The sequence below is a fragment of the Lissotriton vulgaris genome, chromosome 2_1 (assembly GCF_964263255.1).
Source record: "Lissotriton vulgaris chromosome 2_1, aLisVul1.2, whole genome shotgun sequence".
In the NCBI taxonomy this organism is placed as follows: Eukaryota; Metazoa; Chordata; class Amphibia; order Caudata; family Salamandridae; genus Lissotriton; species Lissotriton vulgaris.
Genome location: NC_141687.1, coordinates 532,574,699 through 532,602,162, shown reverse-complemented (window position 1 = coordinate 532,602,162; position 27,464 = coordinate 532,574,699).

Sequence of the window (27,464 nt, the reverse complement as noted above, 5' to 3'; positions counted from 1 at the left end):
GTTCATTAGCCCCTGTGTGCAGCCGCCTCCAGACTTAGGGGTTATTTAAGAAGTATTTTGTAGGCGCTCGAGTGTAGTAAAGCTACAAAAATCATTGTTTCAATTTACTTACCATTGAAATGGTGAACCGCTAGAGGGCAATGTTGCAAAAAGCCACATGCTCAACCGTGCAACCCATAGTAAATCAAGGCACTAGCCTTTGATGCATGTGTGATCCTGATCCCCCTTAATAAAATTATCATTCATCCTTCAAATTTATGCGCACAGAAAAAAAATCAATCATGTTGTTTTCAGGCAAATTTATGCAGCTTGCCAGCATGCTTTAAAAGTTGCAATAACACATTTTTGCATTAAGTAATTGTAGGTTAAAGAAATAAATGTAGTCGTGCGTGCAATAAATTAAATGTCATAACATGTGAATTATAAACAACACAAAGATTTTTTAAAGGAAGCAGAGGCCCAAAACAGTTTAAAGGTATATACCTTAGAAGCACATTACAAACAGTAAAAAAATAATACAACTATAAATGTGGCTTCAAAATTATGCGCACAGAATGGCATGTGATAGACAAAATTATGCAGCTTGCCACGACGCTTCAAATGTAATGTAATGTAAGACTGAGGGCGTCTTGGCACTGCTGAAAACTGACACAAGTGGGGCAGAGGGAAACTGCTGCTATAGACCGAACTAAAAAAACAAGCTCTTGGCATTGCTGTGGGGAGGGGAAGGAGAAATGCGAGTCACGGCTGCCAGGCCGTGAAGTGTGAAGCAGTGGGCGGGGAAGCAGATCCCTTTGAAGCTGCTGCCTGCTTGTGGGGACTGGGAGGAAGGGTGACGAGATGCAGGCCCTGCAGTGAATAATTATAGGAGGAGAGATGCTGGCCTGAGGCAGAGCGCACCATATGGAGAGGGAGGGGGGTGGGCCGAGTGCAGGAGAAATGCTGCTGGCAGGGGGAAGGCTCGGGCAAGCTCGTGCATGAGGAGCTTGTCACGTGATTCTATTCTCGTGAACTGTTTAAATCCGCCTGTTAGGAATAGTCTGGTTTAGCAGTAATAGGTTCGAGTAAACTCGACCTAAAAAGGCACCCTACGGTGAGAAGAAACTAGTGGAAGTAGATTATTCACTTTTATAAAGGAGGCCTTTGTGAATCAGGCCATACAAAATGGGTGCCTTCTTGCTTAGAGCCGGTTTGGATGTTTTGCGCCAAAAATAAAATACTTTAAATGCACAGCCTTTGCTTGTACCTTGATTATGGGTATTATAGAAGGTGAATGGCAGGGGAAATTCACCACAAAGTGTTATTTTAATTATATATTAAACAAAAATATCACGTTATGGAGAAAGAGGGAAACGGAAATGACACTGAGGCCTTGTCTGAGTGACACCTGAGGTAGGTAGAATGTCATGGACCTGGGACCTCCTGCACGTGGCCACGTGTTACTGGCCCTCCTCCCCCAGCCCCCTCACTTGTCTCTGCTCAGAGCAGCCAGTGGGTAGTTGCTGATGAGTTTAAGTTAGTCTCACACTCCAAGGGACAGAGACACATAGAGTTTTCCTGGTCCTAGTGTGACTGACACTTTGAAGAATATGTAACACATATATGCGTAAAGTATGCATGATGAAGAAATGTACAATGCACAGGCAGAAGGTCAGCCTATAGCTGCGTATTGTGCACTACTCATGCACATATGGCTAACATGTCACCAGTGGGGTGTCAGAGGAGTGGCCTGGAAATGCAATGCATATGAAGAGATTAGCAGTCATTACTTTATGGCAATCATATTTTGAAAAAAATTTGCCACGCACATCTACTTTACATCTGAATGGTTCAGGTAAAGCCTGTGTAGAAAGTATTCGAAAGACTACCGCAGAGGAAACCTAAAACGAAACATATTTCTATGATTTGGAAAAATACAGTTTCAAAAAGACAAACTCAGCAATATACATATATGCAAAATATATTTCCATGTAAATTCAACTATTTTCGCTATTCCATAAGGCTGTAAACTGGTCAGACAATCATTCATTTCAAAGAGACATTGACAATTCTCTGTCAAACAAAGTAGGGACTGGGGGCTAGTTTACCGAGGTCCAGCGTACATGCCCCAGCGAGGCTGTGTTCAAAGAGAGTACGGAGTACCTTGTGATGGTCGGTAGGGAAGTCTGAGGACGGTAGAGGCAGGTGGCTCACTGGGGACCACTATTGTGTATGTGTAGGAGAGGGAATTGTCCTTGTGGGAACTAGGGCTCTCAAACACACAGCAGCTAGGTGTCATGCTTTATCATTTGAGCCTGCCCCTCGTCAGGTCCGCGCTGCAATACCTGACCAACATTTTATTCTGAAGGTAAACTGCCTAATGTAAAAGAAGAGAGGGGCAAAAAACTAGTCATGTTGTGTCTAGTGGTGTATGCCCTGCTCTCAGTTGATCACCATGTTTCGTGTCTCTAATGTCATTACGATCAGGACACTTCCTCAGGATCAAGGAACACTATCTAGTCTAAAAAGGTAAGTGGAATCTACATACCCAGTTCTCTGGTTATTGACCTATACTGTCAGCAAGTCATTGCTTGCAACAGTAGCCAGCGGTACTAAAGGGCACCGATTGGGTCCGGCGTGTGTAACGCTGATGGCGTTCGACCAACCCTGCAGCCGAAACCGGGATGATGACATTAGGCAGTTTACCTTCAGAATAAAATGTTGGTCAGGTATTGCAGCGCCAACCTGACAATGGGCAGGCTCAAATGATAAAGCATGACACCTAGCTGCTGTGTGTTTGAGAGCCCTAGTTCCTACATATACACAATAGTGGTCCCCAGTGATCCACTTGCCTCTACCATCCTCAGCCTTCCCTATCGACCACCACAGAGGAACTCTGTACTCTCTTTGTACACATTGACAATTCTACCTCTTGTTTACTTTTCTACTTGATCTTCAATCGGACGTTTTTAAACGCTCTTAGGACTTGCTCTTTTTCTGAGAATTTTTGGTGGGAAGGGCTCATGCTATGGATCTTACTTGGCAGTATAACGTTGGCAGTCACTACTGCTAATGCTGTAGTCCCCAGACATTTCTTTGGGTTTTTCTAACTTTAATATTTGAAGATGTTTTGTGATAATTTCAGGAGAGCCAAGAAAATCCAGCAATCGTAAATCTGTCTCGGCCAATGCATGGTCCATATTGAAGCATATTTAAATTACATGTGAAATCCACATAATTTTGGACATTTTGTGTTACGCTTGTAAAGCAAAATTGTTGAAATTACGCCATTGTGCCGCTTTGTGTGATTATATGCCATTTACTGTGAATGTGCAATTCACAGCAAAAATGTACTGCAAACAGACAGGAGCACCAAAACGCGAGTGGCTGTTTTTGTGATGCTTTTGTTTAAATGGGGTTGCTAATTCAAAAATTGACAAAAAGAGACACATTTCATGCTAAAATATAGCTAAGAAATGCGTATGTCGCATAATTGTGTGTAATTCTGCTGTAATTTGGCCTAATAATGTGAAAGCAAATTGCAAGGACACTTACACAAAATGCCTTCTGTCTTCCCGCACAGCTTTAACAGTGGCACCTGGGCATCTTCTGTGGCACTTAGCTGGGTTGGTCATCTCTTCTACAGAAAGCCTTTTTCCAGTAGATTCTAGTTCGTTTTACCAGTTTCTAGAATCCATAAAGGGAAGTGCGACTAAGACAATTATTATGAGCTTCTAGGCACTAATCACTGGTTCACATTTCTGCTGTGTCAACGAACAGGACTAGAAAGAAACAGATGAAAAACAAGTAGGAAAACACTCCTGATGGCTGTTATATAACATTTTCAACGTGGTCTTAAACAAAGAGACATGTGAAGTGGAGAAGAGGAAGGGAGTGTTGATGACTAAACGCTTTTATAAAGTGCACTAAACATGAGAGGCTTATTGGCACCAATTGCTAAGAAAGAGGTGGGATTCTGACCCTCGTGGTCCAGTAAGAAAACTTTTGCCCACAAAATGCAAGCAAGGTCTGGAAACCCACACACAAACTAGTCTTCATCTAATACCAAATAAATAAGAAAATTGATGTATCTTTTGATCTGTGAGACAGAGCCTGAGGGAACTCACAACATCTGCATTAATAAGATGAACCAAAACAGCTTATGAAATTCTCCGTTTTCGCCATCCAGATTTAGCAAGGAGGCATAAGATGACCTAAAAAGGGGATCATTGTATTTCATCAGTCATCAATGAGCCACCCACTCTCTCCCTCGCTCTCTTTTCTCCCTCTCTTGTTGCATCCTCTCTACCTTCCTCTTCCCTCCCTCTCTTTTTTTCTCTTGTGTAGCCTCTCATGGCTGCAATTAACCTCGAGGAGCTAGGGAAAGTGACAGAGGCCTTCAAGGGCTCCAGCCACTTGGAAAATGCCTGGTGGGATAAAAGGTCAGTCCCACTGCTCATCTGTCAACAAATAAGGCTACGTTTCACAGTTATGCTCCTTTTATTCCCTTGAGCCATCACGCACCTAAGTCACCAGTGTCTGGAAGAGGGTGGGACAGGCATCCTTGGGTCCAAAGGCACTGCCTTTAAACTGGAAGTGCCCCTCTTGATGGAGCAAAGGTGAGAGTCGAAGTCCACTCCACTGCATCTGACAGGGCAATCTGCCAATACCTGCAAGTGTGGCCAAAGGTTCCCAAGGAATTGTCAGTTCATTCTTTGTAACTGAATGCTTATCCTTGGAAAGTTTGTTCTCAATTCTCCTTGCGATGCAGTTCAATCCCCAAAATTCAGTGCTTTGAGTAGACATATAGAAATGCAGGTGCTTACTAGAGCAGAGTACCTGTTTGCTGCTGAGAAGTGGCAGTATCCACCATTAGAAGTACTGCACCAGTAATGGAAGTGCTGAAACTCACCTTTCACGTTAAAGGAGTGCTAGAGCCCAGTAGCTGATAGTACCTGCCTATTTAAAGCACTGACAAAAGCCAAAGAGAAGTTAAGCTATGGCTTTCATTTTGTGAGCACCAGCGGCATTGGGTACTCCTGGGGCATGAGGCTGTGCCCTACCACCCATAACTTGCATCCTCTCAACCTCAAATCTGGTACCCTCCCCCACACCCGCCCCCGACTCACCCTCTCTGACATCAAATGTCACTTGGGCCTCACTGGCGCTATCTCCAGCGTCTCCAGGATAGGCCAGGCCTCGAGTACCGATTCAGTAAATCTAAGTACCCATTCTGCTGTCAAGATATTAGAGAGGGAACAAGGCCAGCAACACCCACTGGGACATCTCTTTATTCACCTCTCAGCAGATCACTGCAGCTGAACCACACTTAACTTTAGAATATTAGGTACCATTTTGGTATTTGAGTTAAAACCTTTTCAGTTACATTTCTTTTGAAATTAAAGTCTAAAGTGGCTGATAACGTGTTTCCTTGATAATCGTGTAAGTCTCTCCACCTGTTATCCAGGACTCTGGGCTTTAGTGCGTAATGTACACTACTTGTCGTGGGTTGCCCTCTGTCAAGGGCATGCTAGTTTTGTCATTGTGTCAGCAGCCTGAAGATTCTGTTGTGGCTTCCTCGTGCACTCGGACATCTAGTTTCTAAGACCAAAACATCGCCTCATGGGAAAACAGAAGGAAACTTGACCGGATGCCCAAGCAGTCGCCTACTAGCGATAAAGCCACCTCTTTAGTGGCACTTACCTGTAAACAACCAGATGACCTGGCAGAAGCATACGTCACTTCCTCCTGCCGGAAGATGACTACCTCGGCCAAGTCACATCCTCTCTCATCTCCCTCCCTCCCTCCCGATTGTGCGCTGCTGTTCCAAGCTCTTTCACAACAGAAAAGTGAGTTCCATTAAAAGTGATGCATTGCCTTTGGGTAAGGGGCTGCAAGCAGTGTGTGTTTGTGGCAATACTGCCACGTGCTCTTCACATCCGTTCACAACGTAACAAACCATTGCCTTAGCCAGATGACCCTTTTACATGGACCCTCCGCCAAAAGGTGAGGCCGGTCTTCTTTTTCATGGCAATAAAGAAAGAAAACGTAAAATACCATAGGCAGCAGAGTGGGTGACATTCTCACTGCGTGTGGGTGGCTGTCCAACACACACAGTGTTACCCCCACACCGGCGTATGAAGCCCACCCTACAGGAAGAGGGCCCCGTTCCGTCTCTGGGCAGGGTATGGGCCTGTTATTCATCTATAACATCTTGTGTTTAGTTGTTCTTGGGTTTGATTGATTTGAAGGGTAAAGATGGCGGGCGGCCAGCTCACTCGTTCGCACCATAGGAGCGGTCCCGTGGCTTCATCGTTTTCATGGGTGTTCGTCGTGTTTAATAAACAATGGGCTTCTCGCTCAGACCTTCGGGTGTCAGATCAGAAGTCGCCGCTTTGCTTGCACCAGATGTTGTCTCAAACTGCATTTTGTGTTTATATATTTCAGTTTATGATTAATTTCTAGTATTTGAGGGCGTTATAAAGAGATTATCTGCACTGTGCGCGCGCACACACTCAAATACAATACACGGATGAAGGTAAACAGTAAGCACAAATTAGGCAGGCAACAAAAAAATGTTTGCAATATTGTATGACTGACTTGTGAGCGAGCGCTGATTGTTAATGAGACTGTGACCGAGTGGAATATCGAAAGAGTGACAGGCGAGGGTAGATAGAGGGGTGAGGGTGAGGGGAGAGGAGGAAATAGTTCTACAGATGGAAAGAAAACGAAAGGAAGGGAGCGCGAAAGAGACAGGTGAGTGTGTGGAAGGTGGGTAAGTGATTGGAAAAAATGTGGACTTACTGCACGAGGGAGACAGAATGAATGGGGCAACATGAACACCTATTCTTTGCAATCCTACACTTCGAGTGAGACTTCAGCGCTGCATTGTATTATTCTCGTCAGTAGCGGTATTACAGCCGCAGTAGAGTTAGCTGTCGCCGTAATAGGCCATCGCCTTCCTCCATATCCCCATTATTTCGGGGGCGTCGCTCAAGTGGTGACCGGGTGTCTTCTGCCCCAGTGACCAGGGCACCAGTGCTGGGAAGGGGGGCGGGGGGTGGGGCTCTCCGAGCTACGAGGTGGGCCTTCCCGCAACAGGGGGGCCTGCGGCAGTGTGGGTCTTACCACAAACACCCCACGTCTAAATCAGCCTGCGGCACACGGCTCTGTGGAGGCATAGCGAGCTCCGAGGGTGCTACAGCGCCCCCTGTGTCAAAGGCGCCCAACCTACGGTGCGACGGAGCCGCGTCTTACTTACAAAATGCGTCAGCATATTTAATGAAACTTACAATTCCATTTTTCCATAAAGTATACCTCTAAGTGGTTTTACACCGCTACGTCAATCCGCCGCCCTACGTTTTCTGGTGAATTAAAAGCATGAATGGGCTCCCGTGCTTGTGCCCCCCCCCCCCCCCCCCCCCCCAATGCGTAAGGGTTTCCATGTGTTCTGAACTTACAACCATTACAATGTGCTGTTGCTGAGTGACGTAGCAGTGTTCAGGCTTGACGTCCTTGTGGAGGAGAGCAGCCCCTCCCCCACCCTTCTAGTCTGGGCGAGGTTTACTGCTGCATGTGCTTGAGTTCGTGGCAAAAGCACATTCTTGGCACTGCCTGCAGTTCCGATTGACACCGCACGATCGCGCCCTTTGAATTCAAACGCTGAAAATGTATGGGTTGTGCAGCTTTAAAACACGAGCCGTCGTCACAGGCCACACATCCAGACACGGGGCACCGAGGCTGCTAGAGGGAACCCCTGCACCCCCCCCCCCCCCCTTACTCGGAGGGACTGGTGGTGGTGTGCTGTAAAACATGCCCCGTCCGGCCCTGCTCCGTCAGCGAGTGTTAAGGGGCACCGTGCGGATTTCAAGGCACCCTCTGAACTGCACCGTCACAGGAAGCCTCGAGGAATCCATTCGACGGGACACCCCCTTTTCACCGCGGTCCGGGGGTCACCACAGCCGTCTCTGCTTAACTGTGTCTTCTTTCAGACACACACTGAGAAAAACGAGATACCCGCGATCACGCCTGTTTCGGATAATGGCTTATTCGTCAATGTTTTTGGTAGTCTATTCAAGTGGGGTTGGGAGCGGAAAACCAAGTATTATTGCGAAAGCACTTTAATATGTTAATTTGTATATTTCGCATTAAAAATATGTTCACCTATGCAACGCTGAGTGTCGCCCCCTCATCCATTCACTACAATACAACTCCGACAACCGGGTCTCGAAGTTAGAGCGACTGGTGTGAAGAGACCGAAAGCGGGCCGCGTGAATGCATATTCGTATATGTGTGTGGTGTGGTATGAGCGCTCGTTCGTGCGCGTTCTTTCTAAGTTTTTTTCCGATTGCACTCAGGGGGCACCCGCGAATACCTTGTCAATTTCGACTAATGCGATTTTGTTCTCTTTTGTTTTATAAACAAGGAAAGCATCTGTTAAAAGGCAAAGAGCAGGAGTAATTAAACGAAAAGCGTGCCTCCCTTTGAGGCAGAGTAAACATTGATGCAATGCACATTCAATTGTGTCGCAGATAAATTTAATACAAATTATCTCGCTACCACAGTTTCGTCTTTCAAACTCTAGCACCCCCACTCTCTACACATGCTTTAAAAATAGTGTGTCTGATTCATATTTATATACAGCACACATTTAATAATTATAAAGGGTCTTTGTTTTTATCTGACTATTTTTGAAACACGTGTAAACAAGAAACGCCATTTTAAATTCGTTGTAATGTAACAATAAATAAACGGTACTAACCATTCTTTTGTATAACTGTGCCTTATTTGTCTAAAAGGAACATACAACTAAAAGAATAACTTTGGAAAAGCCGAGCCACTTCATGTCCGCTAAAGACCCGATTTAATACACGCGCTTTTTAAAATTTAAACACGGCTCGGCGAGGCGTCAGGCGCGCGATTTATAGGATATTTAATAACACTAGGAATGGTGAAAAAACAATCGTAGATTCTCGATGAGGTGACTTCCAACCCGTGCATTTAAAGAGCAGGAAAGCCGCTCTCGTGGGTCTGTGAGTGCCTGGCCTGTGCTCGGAAGGTCTGTGGATGTGTGGAGTGAGCCCAGATTCAAACCCTTCAACAGTACAATGTATTGACCAAGATAATTAAGTAATTATAAATTCTAAAACTGCAGTGCCTGCGGTGTGATTTGTTGTACAAAACAATAACCTGCAATGTCACTATTTCAAGGAGGGCAGAGAAAGCAACTAAACAAAAATATGGACACGGGACAATGAAATGAGAGTAAAAATCTAAAAATGCACAAACTACAAAATAATGATAAAAGAGGAAAAAAACAACGCTGAAGCTGTTCCTACGTAATGACAATGTACACAAAAAAGAAATACGTTTACCTAAACATGTGGAAGCTCACCTTGAGACGTGGAGTCCAATTAGACAACTTTTTTTTCTAGTCAAATCCATTTACCAAGCAAGGATACTAGTGAGTCGGGCGAAAGAACAACGAGCGCTCTCTCAAATGGAACAATTCTCAGAGATGAAAAATGACAAACGCTTTGAAAACGCAAGATTCATTCTGATTAAATACGTTTATTTTAAAGTGATATTTACAAATATTTAGGTCCATTTCTTGTCACATGTATAGGCATTCAGTGTTCATTTGGGCACATCACGGTGCAGGGAAAGAAAGGAGTATATATAGAGAAAAAGAAGTCTCCCTCAATATAAATGCAGATATATATATATATATATATATATATATATATATATATATATATATATATATATATATATATATATATATATATATATATATATATATAGCGGACTATTGAGAAAATAAACGCTACTGCTTGCACTTACTCTGGGCTCGTGTCTGCTTCTTCGGTGCATGCTGGAAACCTCTTGTTGCACCTGATTCCTTCAAGCGGCCTCTGTGATATATATATCTATATATATATATATATATATATATATATATATATATATATATATATATATATATATATATATATATATATATATATATATATATAAAAAAATATATATATGCATATATATATATACACACACAATACGAAATTGTGCGTGTGTACATATATGCGCATATATATATATATCATTTCGCATTCAGTACATCACAACGAATTGTAGAAGTTGTAAAAATATATATATATGTGCATATATATGTACACACGCACAATTTCGTATATATATATATATATACACACACACACACTCATTTCGGCGAATAAAGCCTTCGTCGGATTCCCAGAACCTTTTCATAAACCTTTCTATTTCCACGTAGGAAATATGAAAATACGAAATGATAAAATGTAACTTTTCTTACTCTCGATGGTATATTAATAAATAACTATTAAACAGTTTGCGCAAAATGCACTTTCCTTGGGGGATGTCATATTTTTCCTACTGAATATTGTTGTATTTTAATGAATTAGTTGTCACCGCCACGTTACGTGCTTTCGTTCACATGGGGCAGAAGGTTTGCCAGAAGCATTCTTCTGGGAAGATCGTGTGTTCTCTGTTTCCGATCGGACAGTTTGATAGGTCTGGGTAATTGTCCACAAAACGAATACCTAGGTGTGTAGTTGCATGTGGCGTTCGCATCCGGACAGTGTGCCTACCCCCTGTGTATAGCATTCGGACTCAGTACCAGGACAGTGTATGTGCCATACACTTCCTTGTTGTCACGGCACGTCAAAACTCGTGTGCATTTTCAGTGTGGCCTCTGTACACGGCCGGTTTGTGCACACACTGTCCCTGAACTGTGTGTGGCTTTCGAACCAGGACAATGCGCGTCACCAGTGGGTGATTTCCTACCCTGGATAGTTTGTGTGACTTGCAGGAACGATAGCGGGAACTGTGTGTGTGTGTGACATCCGAACCAGAGCGGGTTGTGTGTTCAGTGTTTGCCACCCGAACTTAGACTGTGTGTGCGCTGTAGCACAACCAGCGCTGTCTGTGTGTCCTCCGTGTGTAACATTCAAACTCAAAGCAATTCATGCACTCTTTGTGTATGGCATCTGAACTTAGATGGTGTGCGTGCCCTCCGTGTGGGGCATCCAAGCTTCAGGAAGTTAGCGTGCGTTGTGTGTGGCCTAGAGAGTTTACACGCTCTTGCCGTGGCACCCGAACCAGAAAAGTATGTGCACTGTCTGTGCGTGGCATCCGAGCTGGTACAGAGTGCGTGCCCACTCTTTGTGGCACCGACCCTAGAGACTGTGTGTGCTTCTCTGTGCCACCCGACCTGGGCACTGTGTATGCTTTCTGTGTGTGGCAGGGGCATTCGAATAGCAGGCAGCTTGTGTGTTCTGTGTGTGGCATGCGAGCGCCAGGTAGTATGTGTGTTCTGTGTGCGTGTGGCACCCGACCCTGTATAGTTTGTGAGTTGTGAACCTGGAGAGCGTTTGTACTCTGTGTTTAGTATTGGAGTTTAGACCGTTTTTTGTGCAGTGTGTTTGTCGCATCCGACCTTAGACTAGGTGTGTGCTTTGTATGCGGTACCGAAGCTGAACTGTGTGTGGGAGTGTTTTATGTGTGGCATTCAGACCTCTGGAAGTGGTGTGCTTTCTATGTGTGGCATTCAGACCTCAGAGAGTCGGTGTACTTTCTATGTGTGGCATTCAAAACCCAGAGAGTGGTGTGATTTCTATGTGTGGCATTCAAAACCCAGAGAGTCGTGTGCTTTCGGTGTGTGGCATTCAAACCTCAGAGAGGCGTTTGCTTTCTATGTGTGGCATTCAAACCTCAGAGAGTCGTGTGCTTTCGGTGTGAGGCATTCAAACCCAAGAGAGTCGTGTGCTTTCGGTGTGTGGCATTCAAACCTCAGAGAGTCGTGTGCTTTCGATGTGTGGCATTCAAACCCCAGAGAGTGGTGTGCTTTCTATGTGTGGCATTCAAACCCCAGAGAGTGGTGTGATTTCTGTGTGTGGCATTCAAACTTCAGAGAGGCGTGTGCTTTCTATGTGTGGCATTCAAACCTCAGAGAGTCGTGTGCTTTCGGTGTGTGGCATTCAAACCTCAGAGAGGCGTGTGCTTTCTATGTGTGGCATTCAAACCTCAGAGAGTCGTGTGCTTTCGGTGTGTGGCATTCAAACCTCAGAGAGGCGTGTGCTTTCGGTGTGTGGCATTCAAACCCCAGAGAGTGGTGTGCTTTCTGTGTGTGGCATTCAAACCCCAGAGAATGGTGTTATTTCTGTGTGTGGCATTCAAACCCTAGAGAGTGGTGTGATTTCCGTGTGTGGCACTCAAACCTCGGAGAGTGGTGTGCTTTCTGTGTGGCATTCAAACCCCAGAGAGTGGTGTTATTTCTGTGTGTGGCATTCAAACCCTAGAGAGTGGTGTGATTTCCGTGTGTGGCATTCAAACCCCAGAGAGTGGTGTGCTTTCTGTGTGGCATTCAAACCCCAGAGAGTGGTGTGCTTTCTGTGTGTAGCATTCAAACCCCAGAGAGTGGTGTGCTTTCAGTGTGTGGCATTCATAACTCAGAGAGTGGTGTGCTTTCAGTGTGTGGCATTCAAACCCCAGAGAGTGGTGTTATTTCTGTGTGTGGCATTCAAACCCTAGAGAGTGGTGTGATTTCCGTGTGTGGCACTCAAACCTCGGAGAGTGGTGTGCTTTCTGTGTGGCATTCAAACCCCAGATAGTGGTGTGCTTTCCGTGTGTGGCATTCAAACCCCAGAGAGTGGTGTGCTTTCTGTGTGGCATTCAAACCCCAGAGAGTGGTGTGCTTTCTGTGTGTAGCATTCAAACCCCAGAGAGTGGTGTGCTTTCAGTGTGTGGCATTCATAACTCAGAGAGTGGTGTGCTTTCGGTGTGTGGCATTCAAACCCCAGAGAGTGGTGTGCTTTCCGTATTTGTGGCATTCAAACCTCGGGGAGTCGCTATCCTTTCTGTGTGTGGCATCTGCCCTCAGACCGTCTCTGAGCTCTCCGGTTAGGGCACCTGCACCCATACAGTGTGTCTGCTCTGTGTTTGTAGCCGTCCAGCTTGGGCAGTTTAAGTCCGCTCTGTTTGTGGCTCCTGACGCCGACTGTTCTCGAGCGTCGTCTTGCTTCGTGTCCCGAACACGGTGAGTAGTTCTGGGCTCCCCATGTGTAGCCGCTGAACTCAACTCGGTTGTGTGTTTTGTTTGTGGTCCCCTCCACTGCACAAGCCCAGGCTTGCTTCCTGACGCCCCTACGCGCGTTCAATGGCAGACAGTCCCAGTGCTCTGTATCCGACGCCCTACTGGCGCCAGTTCGCGACCTCACTGTTTCTCCCCCGAACTTTACTGTTTCTGTGCTGCCTGAGGTCCGCGAACCCCCGCGGTCCGCGTGCAGTCAGCTTCAGGACACTTTTAGCAGCTCGGTGTGCCTTGCACGTTTCTAGCGCTCGGCGTGAATTAAACACCAGGCTGGGTCGAACTAGCCACAGCCTGGCAGTCTGTACCCGCGGGAAGGAAGCTGAGCAGCTACCGGTGACTGTTCGCACACAGAAGGCTTGAGCACGAGCATACAACAGGCGTGTGCGGGGGAAACATATAACCTGTGCGGTTCACAAGAAGACAGTAACGTGTTCAAAAAAAAAAAAAAAAAACACACACAGAGAGCGCTGGATAAATCCGGGGTAACATGCTCTGTGGGTAGTCGCGGTTTCCTCTAAACCGCGCTTCTCTGTCACCAGCGGGCTGGCGGGAGCCTGATGAGGGCATGATGACATTCTTCCACAGATGTGAATAATATATGGAATTAAACACATCTGGGCGGCCCCCGCAGAGCGGCCTCAATAATTTACAGCCAATTGTTTCCTTTAAGAAGCCTATCAAATATTGATGTGGATAAAATATTAAATGGATTAACAGTTTGCGTCTGTGTTTTCTTTATTGGTCAGGCTGTTGACACACGTTTGTGTTCCTGATGTTCTAAGAAGTACAGAGAAAAAAACGAGTTACATTTTAGAAGCTGCTCTATAAAGAGAAGGCACAGTTATCTATCTATCTATCTATCTATCTATCTATCTATCTATCTATCTATCTATCTATCTATCTATCTGTCTGTCTGTCTGTCTGTCTGTCTGTCTGTCTGTCTGTCTGTCTGTCTATCCCCTCCCACCCTCCCCTTCTTCCCTCTCTCCTCACATCCTCCCTTTCCCTCCTTCCCCTGCTAGGCCCATCATCGCCTGAAGTAAGACGTCAGAGTCCAAACAGGAAGTCCTGCCCCACGGACGGACACGTTCGGCGTCAGAAGCTCGAGCTCTGAGCCGGTGGGTGCAGTTTCTGGACTTTGGCCTCGGGGAGGAAGGCGCAGATCACACGCCGAGGCGAGAGGACGTTTCCACAACAGCTAGTTGCTCAGGACGCCGACATTTTAAGGTGCGCAGGGCGCGAAGGCCGACCTCACTGGACATCACTCTGTTCTTTCTGTCACGCGTGTGAGGCCTGCTGCTCCACGGTGACATGCCTGCCTACAGCCGGTCCTTCACCCGAGGACGCCAGGCCTCCGGTGTGTGCAGCACACCTGCTCTGACTGCAGGCCGGTGCAGTGTGTGTGACGCAAGTCAAGGCGCCGTGCTCTGCGTGGTTTACTTTCAGACCTCTGCACTCCAGGAATAACACGCAGTGAGAGCCAGGGCTGCTTCACAACCCTGCCCCACGTGTAGGGTTAAAGGTCATGCACGGGGGGGGGGGGGGGGGGTAGGGGAGGGGCATGGTGCACACTCCGGGCTCAGGCGCGTGCACTCACGTGCCAGTAGTTCGGATTATACTGGGCAACAATGAGTCTGCAGCCTGGAGTTTAATGCGATGAAATTACCTCCGAGTTGACCCCGGCCCCTCCCCCGCCAGGGCCGCCCTGGGGGGGTTACACCGGGACCGTTCCTTGGCGGCCTCCTCCAGGGCCACGCGCCAGGGGTGAAGGAGGGAGGAAACAACCGACCACTGACAAGCGCGCAGCACCTCAGAGCGAAGCAAATACGGGCTTACACGACGAAGGTTCTTCCATTCCTGTCACGAATGACACGAAGTTTACAAATCTATGTGATGAATGGCACTTGATTAAACGTATTATAACCATTGTTGTTATTATTTTTTATAATTATTATTATTATTTTTATTATCATTATTATTATTATTTGGTAATTGAGAAATTTAATAATTACAAATTATAAGGCTGATAAAAACGATAATAATATGTTTAGCAATAACAGTAACACGAAGAAAGTGATACTGCTAGCAATAGAATTGTAAGAGCGCTCTCACAACAGACTTGGGGCCCTTTCCATTTCCTGTCTGCTAGCTCTGGCAGTGACGCTCCTTCCGCCGCCCTGGAGTGGGCCTTTGGGGGGGGGGGGTCTGCAGCTGAAGCTCCGCCGGGGCACTGGAAGCGCGCGCTCCCACTCTCACCTTCCTCCTCCTGTAATCGAGGCTGTGAGCGCTGACCACGCCCATTCCGACGTTATCAGGGTTTGGGTGGAAGCTAATTGGGGGAGGTCACCGTCTGACAGGCGAGGCCCAGGCTAAGACCCCCTGGATGTCTTCACAGCGCTGTCCTCCCTGCAGCCCAAGCTCGCCGCTGCTGTCGGGGGTAAGCAGCACAACCCCTTCTAGCAGCTCAGCAACGGAAAGAAACGCAGCTTTATACAAGTTTGTTGACAAGGTGCCACCCAGTGCCGCAGAGAACACGGCTCGGCAGGGAGAAGGCCGGGCCCGCGCATGAAATATTCAAGACAACAGCTTTCCCTGGCCGCGTTCAAGCGGCCCATGCATTATTGAACGCCAAGGCAGCTGCCTGGCAGGCGGCTCTGTACAGAGGAGATGCTCTGAGCATACCTGGGATAGCGCCCCCTTTCAGCCCCGGGGTGAACCCCCTCCTTGGGAAGCACACGATCAAACAACCGAGAGAGCGGGTGAAGGCGCGCCGAGAGCAGCAAGGATCAATGACACAGCAGGGCCGAAAATCTGCAAAAACCTGACGTGTCGACAGTGTTTCCCCCGGCTTCAGAGAAAATGAACGACCTATCCCCACCTACCGCACCAGCAGGAAGAAACGAGGCTCTACAGTGCTGTCTAAACACCCACAACATATCCCATACTTTAAAACAGGAAGCAGTAGCGTCCTCGTCGGAGAAGAACCGCCGAAGGTAGAAGAGCACGAGCAACACAGCTCCCGCGTGCAGTACCCAGGGCCGTGCAGTGGATGCGAGGCAGACACCGGGCTCAAGCAGTGAGCTGAACTGAGATGAAACCCTCGAAGTAAGAGAGGCGTGGGGTGGACAGAAACTGACAGGAGGCAGACTTCGAAAAGACAGGGTGGTCCCATTAATAGGCAGACGGATAGATGGATGGATCGACAGACACACACAGGTTGAAACGAAGATAGTTAAATGGACACAAAGGTTGAGGTATAGATAGACAGGAAGACAGACAGATAGTGCCAGACCGGTTTAAACATTTTAAGTCATATATTAAATAACCGTTGACTAAGGCACGGGCAGACGAGAGAAGGGGAGAGGGGTAGGAAGGGGCGCAGTTATCAGAAAACATATGGATGGAGTAGTCTCAGTCAGAGGTAAACACAGGGGCTCTCAGGGTGACAAGCGTCCCAGAGTTTTCGTGACAGTGCCACCAACAGTCTCACACCGACGTGTAAAGGAATTGACATAGAGTGAAGGTCCCTGTGACCCGCGCGCAGCCGGAAGTGTCAGTAAAGGACGTGTTACCTGTGGACGGGGTCCTGTCAGCTGCTCCTGGAAGGCAGTGGGTGCAGGGCGCCTGTCACCAAGGATGGATGAACGTCAAGTCAGGGAGCCCCCACCCAGCCGCCTCCGCGGGGCTCCCTGCTCCTCTGTTATATTTACCGCTTCTTCTACGTCTCTTTCAAACCCCCCACCCCTAAAACAGACGCCCTCCTCCCGGTCCCAACCATTAAACATGTCCTCCAAGCAATGGCGCGGGTTCCTTCGGCTGCTTCCAGGGGTGAACCCCCATGTTCCGGTGCTCCCGCAGGCCCATGTGGCATTTCCCGGCACCCGGGCGTGTGCTGCATTTCATTTATCTAAGGGAAAAAACAAAATATTCGCTGTTAAGGAGGGGAAGACCGCTGGGGCGCCATGAGCTACTGCTGCCCGGGCGCCGAGCTCCAGGACTGGACACTCGTTTTCACTCAAAAATCCCTGACTTCTTCCCACTCTCATTCGCTCACACCCTGTCTCACTCTGCACCTCTCCGAACACGTCCCACTCCCCATCTCGCTCTTTACCTCCTTGCCACTGTCTGTCTCTGCTTCGCTCTAAACCTTTCTCCTTCTGCAACTCACCCTCCATCTTTCTAATCCTGTCTCGCCCATCATCTCTCTGGTTCCATTTCAGTCTACAACTATCTAACCCTGTCTGTCTCTGCATCTCTCTGATTCCATCTCAGTCTGCAATTCTCTATCACTGTCTCACTCTGCCACTCTCTGACCCTACCTCACCGTGCATCTCCCTGACAATGTCTCAATCTGCAACTCCCTGGCCATGTCTCACTCTGCAACGCCCCGACCCGTCTCACTATGCAGCACTCTAACCCAGCCCTACTCTTCCTCTCCCTGACCATTTCTTACTCTGCAACTCTCCAGCCCTGTCTCACTCTGCAGTACTCTAACCCTACCTTAATGTAGATCTCCCTGGCCACGTCTCACTCTGCAACTTTCGAATCTTGTGTCACTCTACAATACTCTAACTCTGCCTTACTCTGCACCCCCTGACCACGTCGTACTCTATAACTCTCTAACCCTGTCTCACTCTGCAGCACTCTAACCCTACCATACTTTTACTTTGCCTTTATCTGACCATGTTTTACTATGCCACTCTCCAGCCCTGTCTCACTCTCCAGCCCTGTCTCACTCTCCAGCACTCTAACCCTACCCTACTCTGCATCTCCCTGACCATGTTACATTCTCCAACTCTCTAAGCACTCCAACACCGCCTCACTCTGCAGCACTCTAAACCTGCCTTACTCTGGATCTCTCTGATACCATCTCACTCTGCAACTCCCTAACACTGTCTCACTCTCTAGCTCACTAACCCTGTCTCACTCAGCAACCTCCTAACCCCATCTCACTCTACAAATTCCTTTAACTGTCTCACTCTGATACCCTCTCACTCTGCAATTCCCTGGCCCTGCCTCACTCTGCCACTCCCTGGCCGTGTCTTTCTCTGTCACTCCCTATCCTTGTCTCACTCAGCCACTCTCTGTCCCTGTCTCACTCTGCAGCTGGTTGGTGTTGTTTCTTACTGAAGCTCTCTGATCTTGTCTCCATCGACAGTCGACCTATTGGACAGAGAGCCCCTCCGCCCTTTGGTGGGGGGAGCACGGCGCTTCCACCAGCTGCCGCCCCGATGGCCATGAGGGTATAAGGATTGATTTCCCCTTGCAGCTATGGCCCATGCAGGAAAGAGCAGTGGGGTGGTGGGGGCAATTTCGATGGACGATGATGAGGAAAAATTAAAAATAACTAAATTTCCATCATCATCGTCCGTCGAAATCCCCCCCCCCCCCCCCGCCCACCCGGTCCCTCTGCTCTTACCTGCACGGGCCGCGGCTGGCCCCTTGCCTCTGCCTCTATTTGGAACTGACCAGTGCGATGGCAGTGTGCGGACATGTGACACTTTGTCACCTCTATCAGCAGCATTTTTCTAACGTGCCTTTCCACAGGATCAGGCTTTGGCCGCACGTACAGGGTGTCATGCCCTTGGTGGACTATTGAACCCACTCTCTGCTCCTTCGCCCCTGCAACTCCAATCGGGTGTCCGAGGCATGGCCCCCTTTGTATTTCCCGAGGGGGCAGTTCGGACCTTCTCCATTCCTTTCGCCTCCCAAAACCCTGATCGGGAGCACGAGGCACTGGCTTTATTGTATTTCCTGGACAGCTGCAGGCTGTGCAGGTAAGAGAGGTGGACAGGTGGGCCAGTGGGGGGGGCATTTTGACAGACGACCACAAGGGAAAATCAGTTATTCATTTAATTTTTCTCCCCGGTCGTCTGTCGAATCCCCCCCACCCCGGCCCCACGACTCTTACCGGCACAGGCCTTGGTTGTTCCCGGATGCAGTCATTAGCCGACTGGAAGCCAGAGGTGCCCCCCCCATCTCTTCCGCATCAGCGTCGCTGGGCGGTCCTTGGCGGCATTCGTAGCCCCCTCTTAATCAGTAGGGGTGGGCGGAATTTGCATAGTCGTGCTATGCAAAGCTCAGCAAAATGGTAAAAAATCTCTGTGAACAGGCAAAAGTTCTGCGAACACGCAGAATTGCTTATTCTGCACGTTGGGGATGCTTTTTTCCTGTTCGCGAACACTGTTTGCATGCTCGGGGAGAAATATCTTGCGAACACGCATTTTGAAACCGAGAACAAGCAAAAAATTCTGCAAAAGCGCGGATCGTGGTATTTTTGGCAATTCTGCGTTCTCCACAGAACGCAAAATTACCCAATTTCGCAAATTCCGCAAGTGGAATAGAATTTACCACCCAGGCCTATTAATCAGGGCTACTGCATCAGCGCAGTTTAGAGCATCCACCCATGTCTGCCTTGCCCCGCTTCCCTGACCCAGTGTGGCTGAACCGTCCCTGTCCTGTGTTGCCTTCATAAGTGAAATGCCCAGCCTTGGGGGCCAGGAATGCGGACCAGGTGCACTGACCCTGGTGTTGATGGTGCTGCACATAATCCAATTTTGTGTGATGTATCTCACCTGCCCTTAACACTTTGATTTATGTATGTTGTTTTACATGAGTGTAGTTTGACAATTTTTAAGCCTGTTTGTTACCTAATAAAATCTGCTCCACCAAATCCACATTTCTCTCTGTAAGTTCTGTTGGTACCTCGTTTGGGTTGGTCCTATGTTAATTCAAAGGCAGTACCTCAGTCTCCTCTCCCTTGGACTAGCTACTCTGCAGATCCATGCCACTGTCTCACTCTCTATATATTTGGTCATGTCTCACTCTGCATCCTGCTAATGCTGTCTTACTCAGCACCTCTTCACACCTGTCTCAATTTGCATCTCATTGGACAGTCTCTAGTCTCACGGCCACTATGTGGTTCTGTCTCACGCTGCCCCCCACCTGTCTTAGTCAGTGCCATTTTGCAAATCTGTATTTCTGCACCTCTCAGATAGGCTTCATGCTTGGCCTCTAACTGACCACTAGAATCTCACTCTGCACCACTTTGGTCCTGCCCACTACACACCTTCCTCAACCAGTCTCACTCTACACCTCTATCCCACTTTCCTCACTTTTCACATATCTATTCCTGTCCCGCACTGCACTTGTCTGGTCCTCCTGCCTCTCTCTGCACCCCTCTGGTCCTGCCTCACTCTGCACCCCTCTGGTCCTGCCTCACTCTGCACTCTTCTGCTCCTGCCTCACTCTGCACTCAAATGGGTCTGTCTCATACTATACTCCTCTAGTCCTCCCTCACTCTACACCCCTCTGGTCCTACCCAATTCTGCACCCATATGGCCCTGTCTCACTCTGTAGCCCAGTTATCCTGCCTCACTCTGCACCCCTGTGTCACTCTACACCTCTTTAGTTCCATCATCTCACTCTGTGCCTTCATAACTCTGACTCCCTCTGGTCCTGTCTTACTTTGAACACTCTTGTCTTGCCTTCCCCTGCAGCCCTCTGGCCCTGTCTACACCCATCTGGTCCCCTCTCACTCTGCACCCATCTTGCTGTGCTTCACACTGTACCCCACTTATCCTGCCTCACTCTGCACCCCTCTGGTCCTGTCTCTCTATGCACCCCTCTAGTCCTGTCTCACTCTGCACCCCTCTGGTCCTCTCTCACTCTTCACCTCTATGGTCCTCCTGCCTCACTTTGCACCCATCTGCTCCTGCCTCACCCTGAACCCCTCTGATCCCCCCTCACTCTGCACCCTTCTGGCCATGCCTCACTCTGCACCCCTCTGCTCCTGCCTCACTCTACAGTCCTCTGGCCCTATTTCACTCTGCACCCCTGTGGTCCTGCCTCACTGGGCACACCTCTGGCTGAGTTTCACTTTGCACCCCTCTGGTCCTGCCTCACTCTGCACACCTCTGGCTAGGTTTAACTCTGCACCCCTCTGATTGTGTTTCATGATGTACCCCACTTATCCTGCCTCACTTTGCACCCCTCTGGTCCTGTTTCTCTCTGCACTTCATTGTTCCTCCCTCACTCTTCGTCCCTTCGGTCCTGTCTCACTCTGCACCCCTCTGGTCCTTCCTCACTCTGCAGCCCTTTGTTCCTGTCTCACTCTGCACCCTTTGTTCCTGCCTCATTCTGCACCCCTCTGGTCTGGCCTCACATTGGAACCCTGTGTTCCTGTGTCGCTCAGCACCCTTTGTTCCTGCCTCACTCTGCACCCCTCTGGCCCTGCCTCACTCTGCACCCCTCTGGCCCTGCCTCACTCTGCACCCCTCTGGTCCGTCCTCACTCTCCAACCCTCTGGTCCTGTCTCATAATGCACCCGTCCCCTTCTGTTTCATTCTGTACCTCCCCGGTCCAGTCTCTTTCTGCATCTCTCTGGTTCTGTCTCACTCTGCATCTCCTGGGTCCTCACTCACCCTGTACCTCACTGATCCTCTCTCGCTTTGCACCCCACTGGTCCCGTCTCATGTGCACCCCTCAGATCATGTCTCATTTTGTATTTCTCTGGTTCTGACTCACTCTGTACTTCACTGTTCCTCTCTCACTCTGCACCCCTCTGGTTCTGTCCCATTCTGCACTCCTCTGGTCCTGTCTCATTTGCATCTCTCTCGTTCTGTCTCACCCTGCACTTCACAGGTCTTTTCTCACTCTGCACCTCTGGTCCTATCTCATTCTGCACGTCTCTGGGTCTGTCTCACGCCACGCCTCTCTTATCCAGTGTCACACCCTCTTTCCTGTTGCTCTCTGCAACTCTCTGGTCTTGTCTGACTCTACAGCTGTATCCTTGTGCCTCACACTCCACTCCGGTTCTACCCCCCCGCGGATCTGCTCTCATTCTGTGTCACTTTCTCACCCCGCAGCTGTAATTCTGCCCCTCTCGGGTTCTGTCTCTCCATGCATGTCTGCCACTTACCCTGTCTCGTGTTCAGCTCTCTTGCACCGTATTGGTCCATTCTCACTGTACTCTCCAACGGCCCCGTCAGATTCTACTCCACGTTCCCATTGTAACTCCCCGAGCCCCGCATCTGCCTGGCCTTTTCTCCCCACAGGCTTTGTGGTAGTGTCTCAAACGCCACCCTCAGTCTCGGCGTCACTCTGCTTCTATCTGATCCTCGGCACTTCTCCCCTGTTTGATCCCTACTCTGAACCTCAGGGTCTGTCTCTCTCAGCATCGACAGTCCTCTGTCTCAATCTGCACATCTCCTCTGCCTCAGTCTGCAGCTCTAGTCTTGTGTGAATCTGTCTCTTTCTGGTCGTGGGCCACGTGCCAGCCCAGTCTCTTCTGCTCCAGGCCGTCTCACACCGCATTCCTTTGCTGGTTTTTACCCTGCACAACTCGTTGTCTCAATCACTCATCTTGTTTCACTCAGCCTGTAAACCTGGTGCTGCCTGTCCGTGCACCAGTCTCACCAGTGTGCACCAGTGCTCTGCATCTCTCTGACCCCGTCTCACTCTGCTCTCCCCTGAGCCTCTCTCATTCTCATCTCCCACTCCGCAGCTCTAGGACCATGTCTCACTCCGCTGCCGCTGTGCAGTCGACCCTGTGCAAGTAAAGAGCCCTTTCCTTTCCTCTCCCCTCCCCATCATTACGTTGTTGCAGTCTCTTCCTATCAGACTCAGCCCTCTCTTCATTGCTAAAGTTGCTACAATGTCAGTCTCAGGCCTGTCAACATCGTTACCGTCTCTGCAGTGTGAGTCTAAGACTCCCCTCTCCTCAGTGCTACAGTCTCTGCAGTGTAAGTCTCTGCCCCCTCCTCAGTACTACAGTCTCTTCAGTATCGGACTCAGCCCCCCTCCTCAGTGCTACAGTCTCTATGGTGTCAGTCTCAGCCCTCTCCTCAGTGATACAGTCTCTGCAGTGTCAGTCTCAGCCCCCTCCTCAGTACTACTGTCTCTTCAGTATCAGACTCAGCCCCCCTCCTCAGTGCTACAGTCTCTACGGTGTCAGTCTCAGTCCTCTCCTCAGTGATACAGTCTCTGCAGTGTCAGTCCTCTCCTCAGTGCTACAGTCTCTGCAGTGTCAGTCTCAGCCCCTTCCTCAGCACTACAGTCTCTTCAGTATCAGACTCAGCCCCCCTCCTCAGTGCTACAGTCTCTACAGTGTCAGTCTCAGTCCTCTCCTCAGTGATACAGTCTCTGCAGTGTAAGTCTCAGCCCCCCTCCTCAGTACTACAGTCTCTTCAGTATCAGACTCAGCCCCCCTCCTCAGTGCTACATTCTCTAGGGTGTCAGTCTCAGACCTCTCCTCAGTGCATCAGTCTCTGCAGTGTCAGTCTCAGCCCCCCTCCTCAGTACTACAGTTTCTTCAGTATCAGACTCAGCCCCCCTCCTCAGTGCTACAGTCTCTACGGTGTCAGTCTCAGTCCTCTCCTCAGTGCTACAGTCTCTGCAGTGTCAGTCTCAGACCTCTCCTCAGTGCTACAGTCTCTGCAGTGTAAGTCTCAGCCCCCCTCCTCAGTAATACAGTCTCTTCAGTATCAGGCTCAGCCCCCCTCCTCAGTGCTACATTCTCTACGGTGTCAGTCTCAGTCCTCTCCTCAGTGATACAGTCTCTGCAGTGTAAGTCTCAGCCCCCCTCCTCAGTACTACAGTCTCTTCAGTATCAGACTCAGCCCCCCTCCTCAGTGCTACAGTCTCTAGGGTGTCAGTCTCAGCCCTCTCCTCCGTGCATCAGTCTCTGCAGTGTCAGTCTCAGCCCCCCTCCTCAGTACTACAGTTTCTTCAGTATCAGACTCAGCCCCCCTCCTCAGTGCTACAGTCTCTACGGTGTCAGTCTCAGTCCTCTCCTCAATGCTACAGTCTCTGCAGTGTCAGTCTCAGACCTCTCCTCAGTGCTACAGTCTCTGCAGTGTAAGTCTCAGCCCCCCTCCTCAGTAATACAGTCTCTTCAGTATCAGACTCAGCCCCCCTCCTCAGTGCTACAGTCTCTACGGTGTCAGTCTCAGTCCTCTCCTCAGTGCTACAGTCTCTGCAGTGTCAGTCTCAGCCCCCTCCTCAGTACTACAGTCTCTTCAGTATCAGACTCAGCCCCCCTCCTCAGTGCTACAGTCTCTACGGTGTCAGTCTCAGTCCTCTCCTCAGTGCTACAGTCTCTGCAGTGTCAGTCTCAGCCCCCTCCTCAGTACTACTGTCTCTGCAGTGACAGTCTCAGCCCCCCTCCTCGGTGCTACTGTCTCTGCAGTGTAAGTCTCAGCCCCCCTCCTCAGAACTACAGTCTCTTCAGTATCAGTCTCAGCCCCCCTCCTCAGTACTACAGTCTCTTCAGTATCAGACTCAGCCCCCCTCCTCAGTGCTACAGTCTCTACGGTGTCAGTCGCAGTCCTCTCCTCAGTGCTACAGTCTCTGCGTTGTCAGTCTCAGCCCCCTCCTCAGTGCTACAGTCTCTGCAGTGTCAGTCTCAGCCCCCTCCTCAGTACTACTGTCTCTGCAGTGACAGTCTCAGCCCCCCTCCTCGGTGCTACTGTCTCTGCAGTGTAAGTCTCAGCCCCCCTCCTCAGTACTACAGTCTCTTCAGTATCAGACTCAGCCCCCCTCCTCAGTGCTACAGTCTCTACGGTGTCACTCGCAGTCCTCTCCTCAGTGCTACAGTCTCTGCGTTGTCAGTCTCAGCCCCCTCCTCAGTGCTACAGTCTCTGCAGTGTCAGTCTCAGCTACCCTCCTAAGGGCTACAGTCTCTGCGTTGTCAGTCTCAGCCCTCTCCTCGGTACTACTGTCTCCACAGTGTCAGTCTCAGTCCCCCTCCTCAGTGCTACAGTCTCTGCATTTTCCCTCTCAGCCCCCCTCCTCAGTGCTACAGTCTCTGCAGTGTAAGTCTCAGCACCCCTCCTCAGTTCTACAGTCCCTGTATTGTCAGTCTCAGCCCCCTCCTCAGTTCTACAGTCTCTGCGTTGTCAGTCTCAGCCCCCCTCCTCAGTGCTACAGTCTCTGCAGTGTAAGTCTCAGCCCCCCTCCTCAGTTCTACAGTCTCTGCAGTGTAAGTCTCAGCCCCCTCCTCAGTGCTACAGTCTCTAGGGTGTCAGTCTCAGCCCCCCTCCTCAGTGCTACAGTCTCTGCAGGGTAAGTCTCAGCCCCCCTCCTCAGTTCTACAGTCCCTGTATTGTCAGTCTCAGCCCCCTCCTCAGTTCTACAGCCTCTGCGTTGTCAGTCTCAGCCCCCTCCTCAGTTCTACAGTCTCTGCGTTGTCAGTCTCAGCCCCCCTCCTCAGTGCTACAGTCTCTGCAGTGTCAGTCTCAGCCCTCTCCTCAGTGCTACAGTCTCTAGGGTGTCAGTCTCAGCCCCCCTCCTCGGTGCTACAGTCTCTGCAGTGTAAGTCTCAGCCCCCCTCCTCAGTTCTACAGTCCCTGTATTGTCAGTCTCAGCCCCCTCCTCAGTTCTACAGTCTCTGCGTTGTCAGTCTCAGCCCCCTCCTCAGTTCTACAGTCTCTGCGTTGTCAGTCTCAGCCCCCCTCCTCAGTGCTACAGTCTCTGCAGTGTCAGTCTCAGCCCTCTCCTCGGTGCTACAGTCTCTGCAGTGTCAGTCTCAGCCCTCTCCTCAGTACTACAGTCTCTGCAGTGTCAGTCTCAGCCCTCTCCTCAGTGCTACTGTCTCTGCAGTGTCAGTCTCTGCTACCCTTCTCAGTGCTACAGTCTCTTCAGTATCAGACTCAGCCCCGATCCTCAGTGCTACAGTCTCTGCAGTGTCATTCTAAGCCCCCCTCTCCTCAGTGCTACAGTCTCTGCATTTTCCCTCTCAGCCCCCCTCCCCAGTGCTACAGTCTCTGCAGTGTAAGTCTCAGCCCCCCTCCTCAGTTCTACAGTCCCTGTATTGTCAGTCTCAGCCCCCTCCTCAGTGCTACAGTCTCTGCAGTGTCAGTCTCAGCCCCCCTCCTCAGTTCTACAGTCCCTGTATTGTCACTCTCAGCCCCCTCCTCAGTGCTACAGTCTCTGCAGTGTCAGTCTCAGCCCCCCTCTTCAGTGCTACAGTCTCTGCAGTGTCAGTCTCAGCCCCCCTCCTCAGTGCTACAGTCTCTGCAGTGTCAGTCTCAGCCCCCCTCCTCAGTTCTACAGTCCCTGTATTGTCAGTCTCAGCCCCCCTCCTCAGTTCTACAGTCTCTGCAGTGTCAGTCTCAGCCCCCCTCCTCAGTGCTACAGTCTCTACGGTGTCAGTTTCAGCCTCTCTTCGTTGCAACAGTCTCTACAGTGTCAGCTCTCTTCTACACACTCCAGTCTCCCCTCTATCAGTCTCAGATGCCCTCTGTGTTGAAGTCTCACCTGGGTCATTGGCATGTCTCTCCTCTTTTTTGTGGTCTCTCCTCTTTTTTGTGGTCTCTCCTACGGCAGCCTCGGCTCTCGCCTCTCTGTTGCTGGCTCGCCTTTGTCAGTCGCTGTTCTCTCCCGTGTGAAGCAGTTTTTCTGCCCGAACTTAGATGAATGACACTCTGCGGCAGTCTCTCACAAGTCAGTCTCGGCCTCGCTCTTGCTCCTGCGCCATGTCCCGCCTTGTCAGAGTATTCGAGCGGCTGCACTCTCTTTCAGCCTGTCCCTGTGGGTCTTCTCGTGCTTCCAGCAGATAGCTAGCTACTCTTGCAAGGCCCTTGTCGGCAGCGGCGCCTCTGCTCTCAGAGTCAGCTGCACTCTCTCCTCAGTGCTGCCTCTCTCCGGTCTGCGCCTCTTCATGTGGAGTGAACCCCGCCTGGCGGTCCTCTCTCTCTCACCCACTCTCAAATGTTTCTCTGTTTTTACTCTGTGTCTCCTTGCCTATTGCTGCACTCTAATGGCCACCCTTTCCTTCTCATACCTGTCTCCTGTGGAGCACGCCAACTCTCCTCGTGCTGCCTCGTCGCTTCCGGTCAGCCCCATTTTCCCCCTGAGTGTAAGCCTTCACTCAGGTATGTATTTCTTCTGCCAACCAGTCCCCGTAGGAGCCCAACACGCCCCCCCCTCCCCTTCCAAACCATCTCCATCGAGTCCATCCTCTGTCGCCCCCTCGATCTTTTGACCACACTCTCTTCCCAGTCTTGCCCCTTTCTGTTTCGCTTTCGCTCTCTCCCCTCCTGCCTATTCCCTCCTATCTCCTGTCACCGCCGTTCTCACCCTTCTGGTCTCCCCCGCCCCTTTCCCTCTGCCTGACCCCCGTCTGCTTCCCTTTCTTTCTTCGACTCTATGTCCCATCCCTCTCTTCTGCCCCGTCAGCCTGTCCTCCCCAAGTCCTTTCTCTCTTCCCGTTCGCCTTCTGCCCCCCCCCCCCTGCCTAAAACATCCTTCTGCGCCCCCCCCCCCCGCCCCTTTCTCTCCACCCCTTTCTGGCCCCTCCCTTTCTGCTCCTTTCTCTCACCTCTCTCACTCCTTGCCTCTCACCCTCCCGTACTCCCCC